The sequence below is a fragment of the Trachypithecus francoisi genome, unplaced genomic scaffold (assembly GCF_009764315.1).
Source record: "Trachypithecus francoisi isolate TF-2019V2 unplaced genomic scaffold, Tfra_2.0 Lachesis_group13, whole genome shotgun sequence".
Classification (NCBI taxonomy): domain Eukaryota; kingdom Metazoa; phylum Chordata; class Mammalia; order Primates; family Cercopithecidae; genus Trachypithecus; species Trachypithecus francoisi.
This window is the reverse complement of record NW_022681458.1, coordinates 40,119,783-40,133,009: the sequence shown is the minus strand read 5'-3', so window position 1 is coordinate 40,133,009 and position 13,227 is coordinate 40,119,783. Positions and strand designations below refer to the sequence as shown.

The following is a 13,227-nucleotide window of genomic DNA, read 5'->3' as shown; positions in this document are numbered from 1 at the left end:
AAAATAGCTTAGTGTGGTGGAGTGTGCCTGTAGTCCTAGCTACTTGGCGGGTGGCATGGGAGGATCACTTAGGGCCAGGAGTTTGAGGTTGCAGTGAGCTATGATCACACCACTGCGTTTCAGCCTGGGTGACAGCACAAGACCCTGTCTCTAAAAAAATAAATAAATAAAATAAAAATAAAGGCCTTTCTCTTTGAACACCCATAGGAGTGATACTCAAAATATTTAACAACCAGTACGACAAGGCTATTGAATAATCAACCAGGGTTGGAACAGGGTCCTGGGGGATCTCACTCCCACCTCTGTGCCATGCATTAACTCCTTAGCTGCTCAATCATGAGGTGGTCTGGGAGTGCCAGGGGAGGAGTTGGGACAACCAAGGTGGCAAGGAGGACATGCAAGGGGCTTGGACAATGGTCATCTACCAATCAATATGGCAGTATTTTATTTATTATTATTATTATTATTTTGAGACGGAGTTTTGCTCTTGTTGCCTAGGCTGGGGTGCAATGGCAGGTTCTCGGCTCACTGCAACCTCTACCTCCTAGGTTCAAGCGATTCTCCTGCCTCAGCTTCCCCAGTAGCTGGGATTACAGGCACCCGCCACCATGTCTGGCTAATTTTTGTATTTTTGTAAAGATGGGGTTTCACCATATTGGCCAGGCTGGTCTCAAACTCCTGACTTCAGGTGATCCACCCACCTCGGCCTCCCAAAGTGCTGGGATTGCAGGTGTGAGCCACTGTGCTTGGCCTATATGGCAGTATTTTAATATTTCAGTAGCTAAAATCAGTCCTTGACTTCTCATAGCTTCTTAAGTGGGAACCATATCTAACAGATTTTGGGGGCATCCTTCCAGAAATGCATATAACCTTAAATGTCTTGCATATAGAACTTAACCTGTAGAGAAGCATAATAGATTTTTAAACAATGATTTGCATAAATGAGAGCATACTTTGCACACGATGTTGCATCTTGTTCTTTTTATGGAACAGGATATCTAGTAGATATTTCCACGTCATCACGGATAGATCTGCGTTTACAGTGGCTTGACATTGAATAGCTCTAATCATCGAGGGGTGTGTGAGTGTAAGGATTCTTTCTCCCTCTTTTTTTCCTTTCCTGCACTTCTCCCTGATGAGTATACCTGAGGCTCGTCCTAACAATAGTCACCAGTGAGCCGGCAGAGGCTTCAGAGAAGTTACTGGTTAGTATTAATAATCAGTAGAAAAAATAATATAAAACATCTTTTCCAAAGAGCTTACCTTGGACTGCCCAAAGATCTGTTATTCTCATGTGGCCCGAGTCAAGCATCTTAAAGAAATCACAGTGTTAGAGAGAAATGGTTCCCCATCAACACAGAATCAGAGTTTACTTTAGATCAAATCCAGAGGTTCCAGAACTCAAGACTTTAGTGGACATTCCAAGTGGTTGAAATGCCGAAGCAGAAAATTCACAGCATATGTAGTGTGGGAAGACAGACTGCTAGTGAATCCAATCAAAGGCTTTTACAAAGGTTGGCCTGGCACAAACTATGAATTTCCCTTCTAAAGACAAAACAGTTCACGTTTCTCAGTATTGCAATGAAATTAAACTAGAGGAGAAGGTCACCCCTCCATTCAGATTCCCGTGACTTGGGCCTGAGTTGTGAGGTTTGCCCTTGGGAGATGGCAGGCCAAAGTTTGTTTATTTTGTTGCTATGGACACAGAACAGTAGCTCCTCATTGGCTCAGGGCTCTTTTCTTCAAGAGAGAAGGTTGAGAGAAACAGCCAATTAAATTCTCCAATACCTAAATCAGTGACCACCCTCAACAGCAAAGAGTTCATACTTTTAACACTGGATTTCCACTTTCATCATCAGCCATGGGACAAAAAAGCTTAAGATATATCTTCAGAGGAAATAGAATTCAACAGCACTTTTAGGCTTCATTGGTCTGTGGCAATAGTTACCAGGCAGGATCTATGATGGATTTTTAATTCCTTTGTCATCTACTCACAGAAACCTAAAACTCTAGACACTTTTTTCCCTTGAGTTTAAGGCTTTGAAATTTGTGAAAGTAAAAATCCCCCAAGGCAGGAGTCTTTTTCAGTCACAAGGTTTTCAGATTTTTTTTTTAAATAAATCTGCTTTTTCTTACTATAGAAAAAAGTACTTGCTTATTATAACCCAGTGGCTTTCATTTTAGTTTTACTGCCACTCATTGTAAGAAATATATTTTACAAATTTTGTAATAAAAATTTCATGAAATAATACTCTTATTATTTGCTAGTCTTATCTATTTCTTTTTCTTCTTTAAATTAAAGCTGATTATAATCCACTAGACTGAGTTCATGGTCCTGGTGAGTCACAACCCCCAGCTTACAAAATGTTCTTCTAAATTAATCTATTCACTCAATGTCACATTTGTTGTCTACCGTGTGCCAGGCACTGTTGCTAGGTGTGGGGATATACTTCAGTTCCTATACTCAATACAATTTACAGATCAATGAGAAAACAGACAATAAAAAAGCTCAATAAAAGCATAATTAATTTTTTTTCCTTTGAGACAGTGTCTCACTCTGTTACCCAGGCTGCAGTGCAGTGGCATGATCATAGCTCACTGCAGCCTCGACCTCCCGGACTCAAGCGATCCTTCTGCCTCAGACTCCCTAGTAGGGACTACAGGTGTGCAGCACTATGCCCAGCTAATTTTTTTGACTTTTAGTATACATGAGGCCTTGCTATGTCACCCAGGCTGGTCTGGTACTCCTGAGCTCAAGCGATCCTCCTGCTTCAGCCTCCCAAAGTGCTGGGATTACAGGTGTACGCCACCATGCAGCCACAATGACTCATACTAAGGGACTCGCCAGAAGCAGTGGGAGTTCATAGCAGGAGTTATCTTCTAGTCCAGTGAGTCAGGTAGCAGTGTCACACAGAGAAGAGATGTGACTAGATCTACATATCAGAAAGATCATTCTGACTGCAATATAGGGAAGCGATTGGAAGGGCCCGGGAAAGTAGGTAAGTCTGTGGCAGTGGTCCTCATGGGACCTAATGATGGCCCTGACCGAGGAGCAGCAGTGGGGATGGAGAGAAGATACGATAGGACTTGGTGACTGACTGGATGCTGGGGTGAGGGAAAAGGAGGTAATGATGATTCCTGGCTCTCTAGCTCGAGCAACTGAGTTGACCGTGGTGCCATTTATTGAGACAGGAAAGTCTGGGGGATAAACGGATTCTGGGGAGCAGATTATTAGTTCAGTTTTGGATATGTTACGGTGCAGGGAGACTAATAGACAAGTGGTGACGTCTGTTAAAGTTTCTTATATATTTTAGAAGTTCAGAAGATTCTGGCCTAGAAGCAGATTTAGGGGTCTTCAGAGTGGATAATATTCCAAGCCAAGGGAGTGAGTGAGATCACATATATAGAGAATATCGTGTAAGGAGAGAAGAGGGTCTAGAACAGAGCTCCGAGGACACCAGTATTTACAACAGGATTTTTCAAAGTGTGGGCCATGTGTAGTTAAAATGCATAGACCTGTTGCCTTGATTGCAAGTGACTTACATCAAAGAGGTTTATTAACCTCATGAAATACAGTCTGGAAGTAGTGCTATCAGAGTTGGTGCAAAGATTCAGCAATGTCCTTGGAGAACTGGGCTCTTTCCATCTCTCTGTTATGGCAGCCTCAGTGTGTCGATGGAGGGAAGCCTCTTGGTTGCACTATGGCTGCTTCAACTCCGAGTACCAGGAACAGGCTAGATGAAGAGAGACTTTCAAAGATTAAAAGGAGGGAAAGAACTTAGAGAACAGTTGATAGACTCTATTAGTCATCTAGACAATCTGTCTCCATCCAGAGATTGAATATTTACTTTGAGTGTGTTTAGTGTATAAAATTTTATATTTAAATCCTTTCTTATGATTAAAAAAAAAAGCAGCAGGATTTAGGTCTTGACTGAAGCATGGCTAAAAACAGAGATACAAAGGAAGCAAGTGCTGAAGGAAAATCCCAGCCACTCGACTTGGTGAAGGCTCAGCACTAATTACTACTGCTTTGGGTCTCCCCACTCCCCTTTCATCTTTTTGGACATGAGTAAAGCTTTGCCAAGTCCAAAACAGCAGAGCAGAAGGAAATGAAGGCGTTTAGGGGTTAAGGGTTAAGTGCTCTTCTCTTTGATGAAATTGGCAAAGCACTGGCATTCTCAGTATCTTCTCCTAAAGCAAAATGTCTTACTATTTGGAAAAGAGGTGGAGGAGGCCAGAATACCAATAGTAAAACAAAGTATAAGTTGAATAAATGAATGAGAGAAACTGCAACTTAATTCAGACAGTTATATTATCAAAATTGTGTGATGTTGCAGTGTTCATGAAGTGGCAAATACGGTCAGCTGGGCGCATTCGGAGGCTTTCCATCTGTGGAGTGCTATGTGTGGCTCTATGAGAATACTCCCAGTGTGGAAAAGACAGTGTTCTCTTAAGAAGCTTGTAATTATCTCCAACTTGCTCACTTGCTCAACTCTCTTTGATCCTTGTCTTTCAACATCTGACTTTAGAGTGGTGCTATGCTAACTCCCATGGATCATCCTGAACAGCCCCAACCAGGTAGCCACAGGAATCCTGTGAAAGCCTGCAGTGCTACCCTTGCACCTAGAAAGAGGGGCCATTGTTCTGAGCCCTGGGCTTTAGAGGACTCTGCACAGGACAGGCACACACAGAAACCTACATTTGTTCAAGAACACATGGGCCCGGGCTGGGTGCAGTGGCTCACACCTGTAATTCCAGCACTCTGAGAGGCCAAGGTGGGTGGATCAACTGAGGTCAGGAGTTGAAGAACAACCTGGCCAACATGGTGAAACCCTGTCTCTACTGAAAATACAAAAATTAGCTGGGTGTGGTGGCGTGCGCCTGTAGTGCCAGCTACTCGGGAGGTTGAAGTGGAAGAATTGCTCGGACTCAGGAGGCAGAGGTTGCAGTGAGCCAAGATCATGCCACTGCATTCAAGCCTCGATGACAGAGCGAGACTCCATCTCAGAAGATGAAGAAGAAGAAAACAACCACAACAACAACAAAAAAGCAAAACACGTGGGCCCTTGATCTGGAGCTCAGCTCTGAAACAGCAGGAACCATAACCCTAAAGACTCACTCTCATCATTAACCACATTCAGGTCTCAGGGAATGCTTCACCACATCTTTTACCGTTTATCTTCAAAACAAAAGAGGACTGTGCCCAAATGTTATAAAGGTTTGTGGGTCATGCTGCTGCTGAGATCAGACACAGACACTGCTTTGGAGTGCAGGAAAGACTGAGGCAGCAGCAGTAAGGTAAGAGGAAAGGTAACTTGTCAAAACCTCTCAGATAGCATGAATGCAAGATTTGTGCATAATGAAATATATTCTCCAGTGGTGCCGAGCACCCATTTTTTACTTCTTTTAATGCCTTAATTTGTAATTCCACAGGTATTCGTATACGGGAATGGTATTTGCAAGAGCTACATATGGTGGCTGAAGAACATTGTGCAATATGAATCCTGACTACCCTTAAATTTATATATATGTAGATCTAGATGGAACATGAAGCGTGATACCAACTCTTCGTATTGCTGGATAGATCTGGAGATTGTTTCAGAGGTGGTGAAAACAGCCATAGAAGTGGTAGTGAATTATGTGAAATTAAAATACTCCATAGCATTTTCTGGCCCATGATAATGTTTGAATGTGATGTAAAAATCTTGCTTTTGAATAACTGAAGTGATTTTGCTGAGAAGGCAAGACAATCAATTTTGTGAAACAATACTTTGATTTTTATATATTTGGGTTTTCTGTATTTTTCATCTCATAACACCTTAGGGGTGCTTTCTTCATAACTTCTTAAACTAAGGAACAAAATACTTCATGCTATTGCTGGCAACATGACCTGCCAGCCAACAGTTGTATTTTGGCATCTTTTCTGAATTTGCACAGTAACATTTGCTCATTTGAAAATTTTGTGGCATTTTGGTCCTTAACTCATAAAAACTAATGAAAAACAGAAAAATAAAACTTACTATTAGCATAACTCAAATTTAATATAGTGAAACTAGCAATGGAAGTCAACAGGATACTCAAAGCCCCAAATCTTAACCCTCATCAGAAGGTTTTTGGACTTAAACACATCCACTAGTTGTCATTTGTGAAAGAAAACATAATTAAAGATGATAGCACTAAATTTCATATCAAAGTAGAGTCTCAAACTTCATTTCTCACAAGATGGTCATAATTCTAAATGGACACTGAGTTTAAAAAAAAAAAGTTTATGTTTTATTTCCAAGATGGCAGATTAGAGTTTTTTAGTGTGCCTTGGCCCCTTGGAAATAGCAAGATAGTGTGTAAAGATCATCTCTGTGGGTGTTTATCCAAAAAGGAAAATGGGAATCCACTAGAATTGTGAAGGACACCCCAGATGCCAGGGAGGAGAATGTGGACAAACAGCCCCAGTGATGGCATGCAGCTGATAAAAATGAGTGAAGCCCCAGTACATGGGAGAGGCAGAGAGCCTCCCTCTATGACTCACCTTTCCACCTGGGATCCAAGCAACCCAGGCTGAGGGAGAGCACTTTGTTTCTCACAAGCGCTGGAGCTAACTTGGGGAAGCAGCTTGGAAACACTGTGAGGAAAAGACACAGAGAAAAGCTGCAAACATTTTCCCAGACTCGGGACTGAAAGCAGGGTGCTATTTTTAATCCAGGTGTGGACAAAGTCAGTCATTCTCTGGTGACCTAGCAGTGTGGCCACACAGGCATTTTAGTCTTGGGTCAGCAATTGGAGCACCTGCTCTGGCTTAGAGTAGGGGTCTCCATAGCCAGAACTGTGCAAAGAGCCTTAGCAGTAGGTGCTGGGATTGTGCTTTCCCCCTCTGCAGGCCTGAGGTGGGAGGAGAACTGCTACAGCTGCAGTTTCTCCTGTGTGATAAGACTTGTAGCCAGGGCTAGCTTAGTGACCTGCAACTAGTCTGCATATGTCACTGCAGGGTGACCCAGCCAGCTCCCCTGAGATTGTGGTGCAGCAGAGCCCTCTCTGCTCCACCCTCAGGCAGAAATCCAGGCATTTGGAGCACTTGCTTGTCGGGACCAGCAGCCTGAGCTGCCCCACCCTTCATGGACATAGATTGTGGTACAGCATGGCTCTCTCTGCTCCACACCCAGGCAGATCTCCAGGTGTCTGGAGCACCCCCTTCCTTGGATCAGCAGCCTGAGTTGTCCTACCTTTCCTGTGTATAGATTGTGGTGCAAGGGTGCCCTCTCCACTCCATCTCTAGGCACATCTCCAGGCATTTGGAGCACCTGCTCACATGGACTAGCAGCCTGAGTGCCCTACCCTTCCTGTGCAGAGATCTGGGTGTGGGGAGGCACTCTCCATTTTGCACCCCAGCAGATCTCCAGGCATCAGGTGCACTTGCTCATCTGGTTCAGCAGCCTGAGCTGCTGCCCCTCCCATTCCAAGACATAGATGATGGTGCAGCAAGGCCCTCTCCGCTCCATGACCAGGCAGATCATCAGGCATTCAGAGCACCCATTTGCCTCGATCAGCAGTCTGAGTCACCCAAACCCTCCTGTGCAGAGGTCTTGGTACAGGGGGCCCTCTCTCCTCCATGCTCAGGCAGATCTCCAGGCATTCAGAGCACTCGCTCGCCTGGAACAGCAGCCTGAGCACCCCACCCTTCCTGTGCATAGATCCTGGTGTAGTGGGGCTCCATGCCTAGACAGATCTCCAGGCATCTGGATCAGTGACTCTACTGGATTAGTGTAGGCCGCCCCCATTCCTAAGCAGGGAACTTGGGGTCAAGGAAATTTCCCAAGCATCTCTAGGTGCTTAGTAGTGGCTACCCACTGCATTCCCCCTTGGTGCTGGTGCTTTTACCTGTCATCAGGGGACCTGTATTTGGACCTGCCCAGTCCAGCTCTGCCCATTTTGGCCCCTACCTCCCTGTGTCTGAGCAGGGAGCTCAGACCACTATGGACCTCATGAATTAGCTCATTGCCTGAGGTAACAGAGCTTTTCCCCATAAACAAGGATCAAGTATACACCCAGTCACATTGGCCAGAGCAGGCTCTTATCTATAAGCACCATCTACTAACTTGTAGGTTGAACTGCACAGCCCAATATAAAACCTGCTGACAGAATTGAAAAGGGTTATAGAAGCAAAGCCAAAAGACCCTACCCAGCATTCTTAATAGTCACACTCCCTAGAGAGGGGGGAAAAGGGAACGGGAAAGAAAAAAAAAAACTCAATAATATTTTAGGGAAAGAAGGAAAAATAAATAATCCTACCCACATGAAAATCACTATAAAATTAATATGCCAGCATCTCCAGATGAGAAGGGATCAGTGCGAGAATTCTGGCACCACTAAAAATCTGAATATAGTGACACCACCAAAGGATCAAACTTGCTCTCCAGCAATGGTCTATACCCAAAATAGAAACTCAGAAAGAAGAACAGTTACATAATTCAAAGCATGGATTACAAGGAAGATCAATGAGACCTAAGTCAAGGTTAAAAATCAACAACACAAAACTTCTAAAGCAATCCAGGAAATGAAGGAAGAGATAAATATGGTAAAAAGAAATCAATCAGAGCTTCTGGAGCTGAAAAACTCACTCAGGAATTTCAAAATACAATGGAAAGCTTTATCAATAGACTGGACTGAGCAGAAGAAAGAATTTCAGAGCTTGAAGACTGATCTTTTGAGCTAACTCAGTTACATAAAAATAAAGAAAAAATAATTTTTAAAGGTGAACAAAGGCTTTGAGAAATATGGGATTATGTAAAACAACCAAACCTATGAATTACTGGCATTCCTGAGAAGGAAAAACATATTTGAGGGAATAATTCAAGAAAGTTTCCTTAATCTTGCTAGAAGTAGACATCCAGATACAAGAAATTCAGAACACCTGCAAGATACTATACAAAATGAGCATCACCAAGGCATACAGTCACCAGACTGTCCAAGGTCAATGCTAAATAAAATACTTTTTTTTTTCCAAGATGGAGTCTCACTGTCACCCAGGCTGGAGTGCAGTGGCATTATCTTGGCTCATTGCAGACTCCTCCTCCAGGGCTTAAATGATTCTCATAATTCAGCTTCCTGAGTAGCTGCAACTACAGTTGCACACCACCATGGTCAGCTAATTTTTATATTTTTAGTAGAGACTGGGTTTTGTCATGTTGGCCAGGTTGGTCTTGAACTCCTGACCTCAAGTGATCTGCTGACCTTGGCCTCCCAAAGTGCTGGGATTACAGGTGTGAGCCACCACACCCAGCAGAAAACATCTTAAAGGCAGCTAGAGAAAAAGGTCGGATTGTGTACAAAGGGAATGCATCAGGCTAACAATGAACTTCTCAGCAGAAATCTTACGTGCCAGGGGAGATTGGAAGCCTTTTTTCAGCATTCTTAAAGACAAGAAATTCCAACCAAGAATGTCATATCCCTCCAAATTAAGCTTCATAAGCAAAGGAGAAAGAAAATATTTTCTAGATAAGCAAGAGCTAAGGGAATATGTTATCACCAGATCCGCTGTACAAAAGATTCTTAAAGGAGTTCAAAACACGGAAATGATAGAATGATATCTGCTATCACAGAAACACACTTTTAAGAACATAGCCTATAGATCCTATAAAGCAACCACACCACAGAAATTACAAAACAACTGCTAACAATCTCATGATAGGATCAAAACCTTGCACATCAATATTAACCTTGAATGTAAATGGTCTAAACGCCTCACTTAAAAGGCACAAGGTGGCAAGTTCGATAAAAAAACAAGAGCCATCCACTTGCTACCTTCAAGTGACAATTCTCACACATTAATGACATCCATAGGCTCAAAGTAAAGGGTTGGAAAAAGATTTACCATGCAAATAGAAAACAAAAAATGGGTAGGGGTTGCTATTCATGTATCAGATAAAACAGACTTTTAACCAACAAGAGTAAAAAAAGGACAAAGAAGAGCATTACATATGATAAAGAGTTAATTCAACAAGAAGACTTAACAACCCTAAATATATACACAGCCAACATTAGAGCAACCAGATTCATAAAACAGGTACTTCTAGACCTACAAAAAGACTTAGCCACACAATAGTAGTGGGGGACTTCAACAATACACTGATAGCATTAGAGAGATCACTGAGGCAGAAATGACAAGGAAATTCCAGACTTAACTTCAACACTTGACCACCTGGGCCTAATAGACATCTACAGAATATTCCACCCATCAACCACAGAATATACATTCCTCTAATCTGCACACAGAACAGACTCCAAGATTGACCACATACTTGGCCGTAAAGTAAGTTTTAACAAATTAAAAAAAAAAAAAATCAAAATCATAGCAACCATACTCTCAGACCATAGTGGAATAAAAATAGAAATCAGTATCACGAAGATTGCTCAAAACCACATAAGTACATGGAAAATAAACAACTTGCTCCTGAATCACTTTTGGATAAACAATGAAATTAAGGTAGAAATAAAAAAATTCTTTGAAATTAATGAAAACAGAAACAATATATCAAAATCTCTGGGATACAGCAAAAGCAGCATTAAGAGGAAAGTTTATAGCAGTAAATACCTACTCAAAAAGGTAGATAGATTTTAAATTAATGATCTAACATCACCAATAGAGGAAATAGGAAAAGAACAAACTAATCCCAAAGCCAGCAAAGAAAAGAAATAACTAAAGTCAGAGCAGCACTGAATGAAATTGAGACCCCAAAATCCATACAAAGAATCAACGAAACCAAAAGTTGGTTCTTTGAATAAAATAAAGAAGACTGATAGATGGCTAGCTAGATTAACAAAGAAAAGAAGATCCAAGTAAGCCTAATCAGAAAGGACAGAGGTGACATTATGACCAAGAGAAATACAAAAGATCCTCAGAGATTATCATGAACACCTCTATGCACAAAAACTAGAAACCTAGAGGAGATGCATAAATTCCCAGAAACACACAACTTCCCAAGATTAAATCAAGAAGATATCAAAAGCATGAATAGACCAACATTGAGTTCCAAAATTTAATCAGTAATAAAAAACTTAACCAAAAAAAAAAAAAAAAAAAAAGGCCCAGTCCATAAGAATTCACAGTCAAATTCTACGAGATGTACAAAGAAGAGCTGGTAGCAATCCTACTGAAACTATTCAAAAAAAACTGAGAAGGAAGGACTTCTCCCTAACTCATTTGGGATCAGAATGATCCCAAAACTGGGCAAAGACAGAGACACAATGAAAAAACAAAACTAAAGGCCAGTATCCCTATGAACATAGACACGAAAGTCCTGAACAAAATACTAATAAACTGAATTCAATAGCACATCAAAAATCTAATTCACCATAATCAAGTAGGCTTCATTCTTGGAATGCAAGGTTGGTTAAACATGTGCAAATCAACAAATGTGATTCACCATATAAACAGAATTGAATTAAAAACAAAAATCCGGCTGGGTGCAGTGGCTCATGTCTCTAATCCCAGCACTTTGGGAAGCTGAGGCAGGTGGATCATCTGAGGTCATTTCTCAAAAGAAGACATTCATACAGCCAACAGACACATGAAAAAATGCTCATCATCACTCGCCATCAGAGAAATGCAAATCAAAACCACAATGAGATACCATCTCACACCAGTTAGAATGGCAATCATTAGAAAGTCAGGAAACAACAGGTGTTGGAGAGGATGTGGAGAAATAGGAACACTTTTACACTGTTGATGGGATTGTAAACTAGTTCAACCATTATGGAAAACAGTATGGCAATTCCTCAAGGATCTAGAACTAGATGTACCATATGACCCAGCCATCCCACTACTGGGTATATACCCAAAGGATTATAAATTATGCTGCTATAAAGACACATGCACACGTATGTTTATTGTGGCACTATTCACAATAGCAAAGACTTGGAATCAACCCAAATGTCCATCAGTGACAGACTGGATTAAGAAAATGTGGCACATATACACCATGGAATACTATGCAGCCATAAAAAAGGATGAGTTTGCGTACTTTGTAGGGACATGGATGCAGCTGGAAACCATCATTCTTAGCAAACTATCACAAGAACAGAAAACCAAACACCACACGTTCTCACTCATAGGTGGGAACTGAACAATGAGATCACTTGGACTCGGGAAGGGGAACATCACCCACCAGAGCCTATCATGGGGAGGGGGAAGGGGGGAGGGATTGCATTGGGAGGTATACCTGATATAAATGATGAATTGATGGGTGCTGACGAGTTGATGGGTGCAGCATACCAACATGGCACAAGTATACATATGTAACAAACCTGCACGTTGTGCACATGTACCCTAGAACTTGAAGTATAATAAGAAAAAAAAAAAAAAAAAAAGAAACCAGCTTGGACAACATGGTGAAACCCCATCTCTACTGAAAATACAAAAATTAGCTGGGCATGGTGGCACACACCTGTAATCCCAGCTACTCAGGAGGCTGAGGCAGGAAAATCGTTTGAACTCTAGAGGCGGAGGTTGTAGTGAACCGAGATTGCACCACTGCACTCCAGCCTGGGTGATAGAGTGAGACTCTGTCTCAAAAAATAATAATAATATGATCATCTCAATAGATGTAGAAAAGGCTTTTGATAAAATCCAACATCCCTTCCTGATAAAATGTCTCAAGATACTAGGCATCACAGGAAATTATCTCAAAATAATGAGAGCGATCTATGACAAATCCATGACCAACATCATAATGAACAGGCAAATATAGGAAGCATTTCCATTGAGAAAGGGAACAAGACAAAGATGCCCATTTTTACCACTCCTATTCAACATAGTATTGGCAGATTTTGCCAGAGCAATCAGGCAAGAGAAAGAAACAAAAGGCATCCAAATAGGAAAAGAAGCTAAACTATTTCTCTTTGTATACCTAGAAAACCCTAGACTCTGCCAAAAGTCTCCTGGAACTGATAAACAACTTCAGTAAGTTTCCGGATACAAAAATCAGTAGCATTTCTATACAGCAATAACATTCAAGCTGAGAGCAGAATCAAGAACTCAATTCCACTTACAACAGCCACACAAACATACACACAATAGCTAGGAATACATCTAATCAGGGAGGTGAAAGACAGCTGTAAGAAGAACTGTAAAACACTGCTGAAATAAATCACAGATGACACAAATGGAAACATATTTTATGATAATGGATAGGAATACTCAATATCATTACAATGGCCATACTGCCCCAAACAATG

The 13,227-nt window shown here is 41.6% G+C and overlaps 2 protein-coding genes across 3 annotated transcripts in view; both read right to left on the bottom strand.

The window, feature by feature from the left end:
• FLACC1 (flagellum associated containing coiled-coil domains 1) overlaps positions 1-1,843 on the bottom strand; it is a 48,445-nt gene extending 46,602 nt beyond the window's left edge. Inside the window, 1 exon segment of the mRNA XM_033230709.1 lies at positions 1,264-1,843. The gene's annotated coding sequence lies outside the window, so the exon portion shown is untranslated.
• Positions 1,264-13,227, bottom strand: part of TRAK2 (trafficking kinesin protein 2) — a 102,261-nt gene continuing 90,297 nt past the window's right edge. The window contains exons 17-19 of one of the 2 annotated variants that reach the window (XR_004441625.1): positions 6,527-6,619; positions 3,544-3,734; positions 1,264-1,312 (exon numbers count right to left, since the gene is read on the bottom strand). The gene's annotated coding sequence lies outside the window, so the exon portion shown is untranslated. The remainder of the gene's footprint in view (positions 1,313-3,543; positions 3,735-6,526; positions 6,620-13,227) is intronic. The other variant, XR_004441626.1, reaches the window with a different exon arrangement.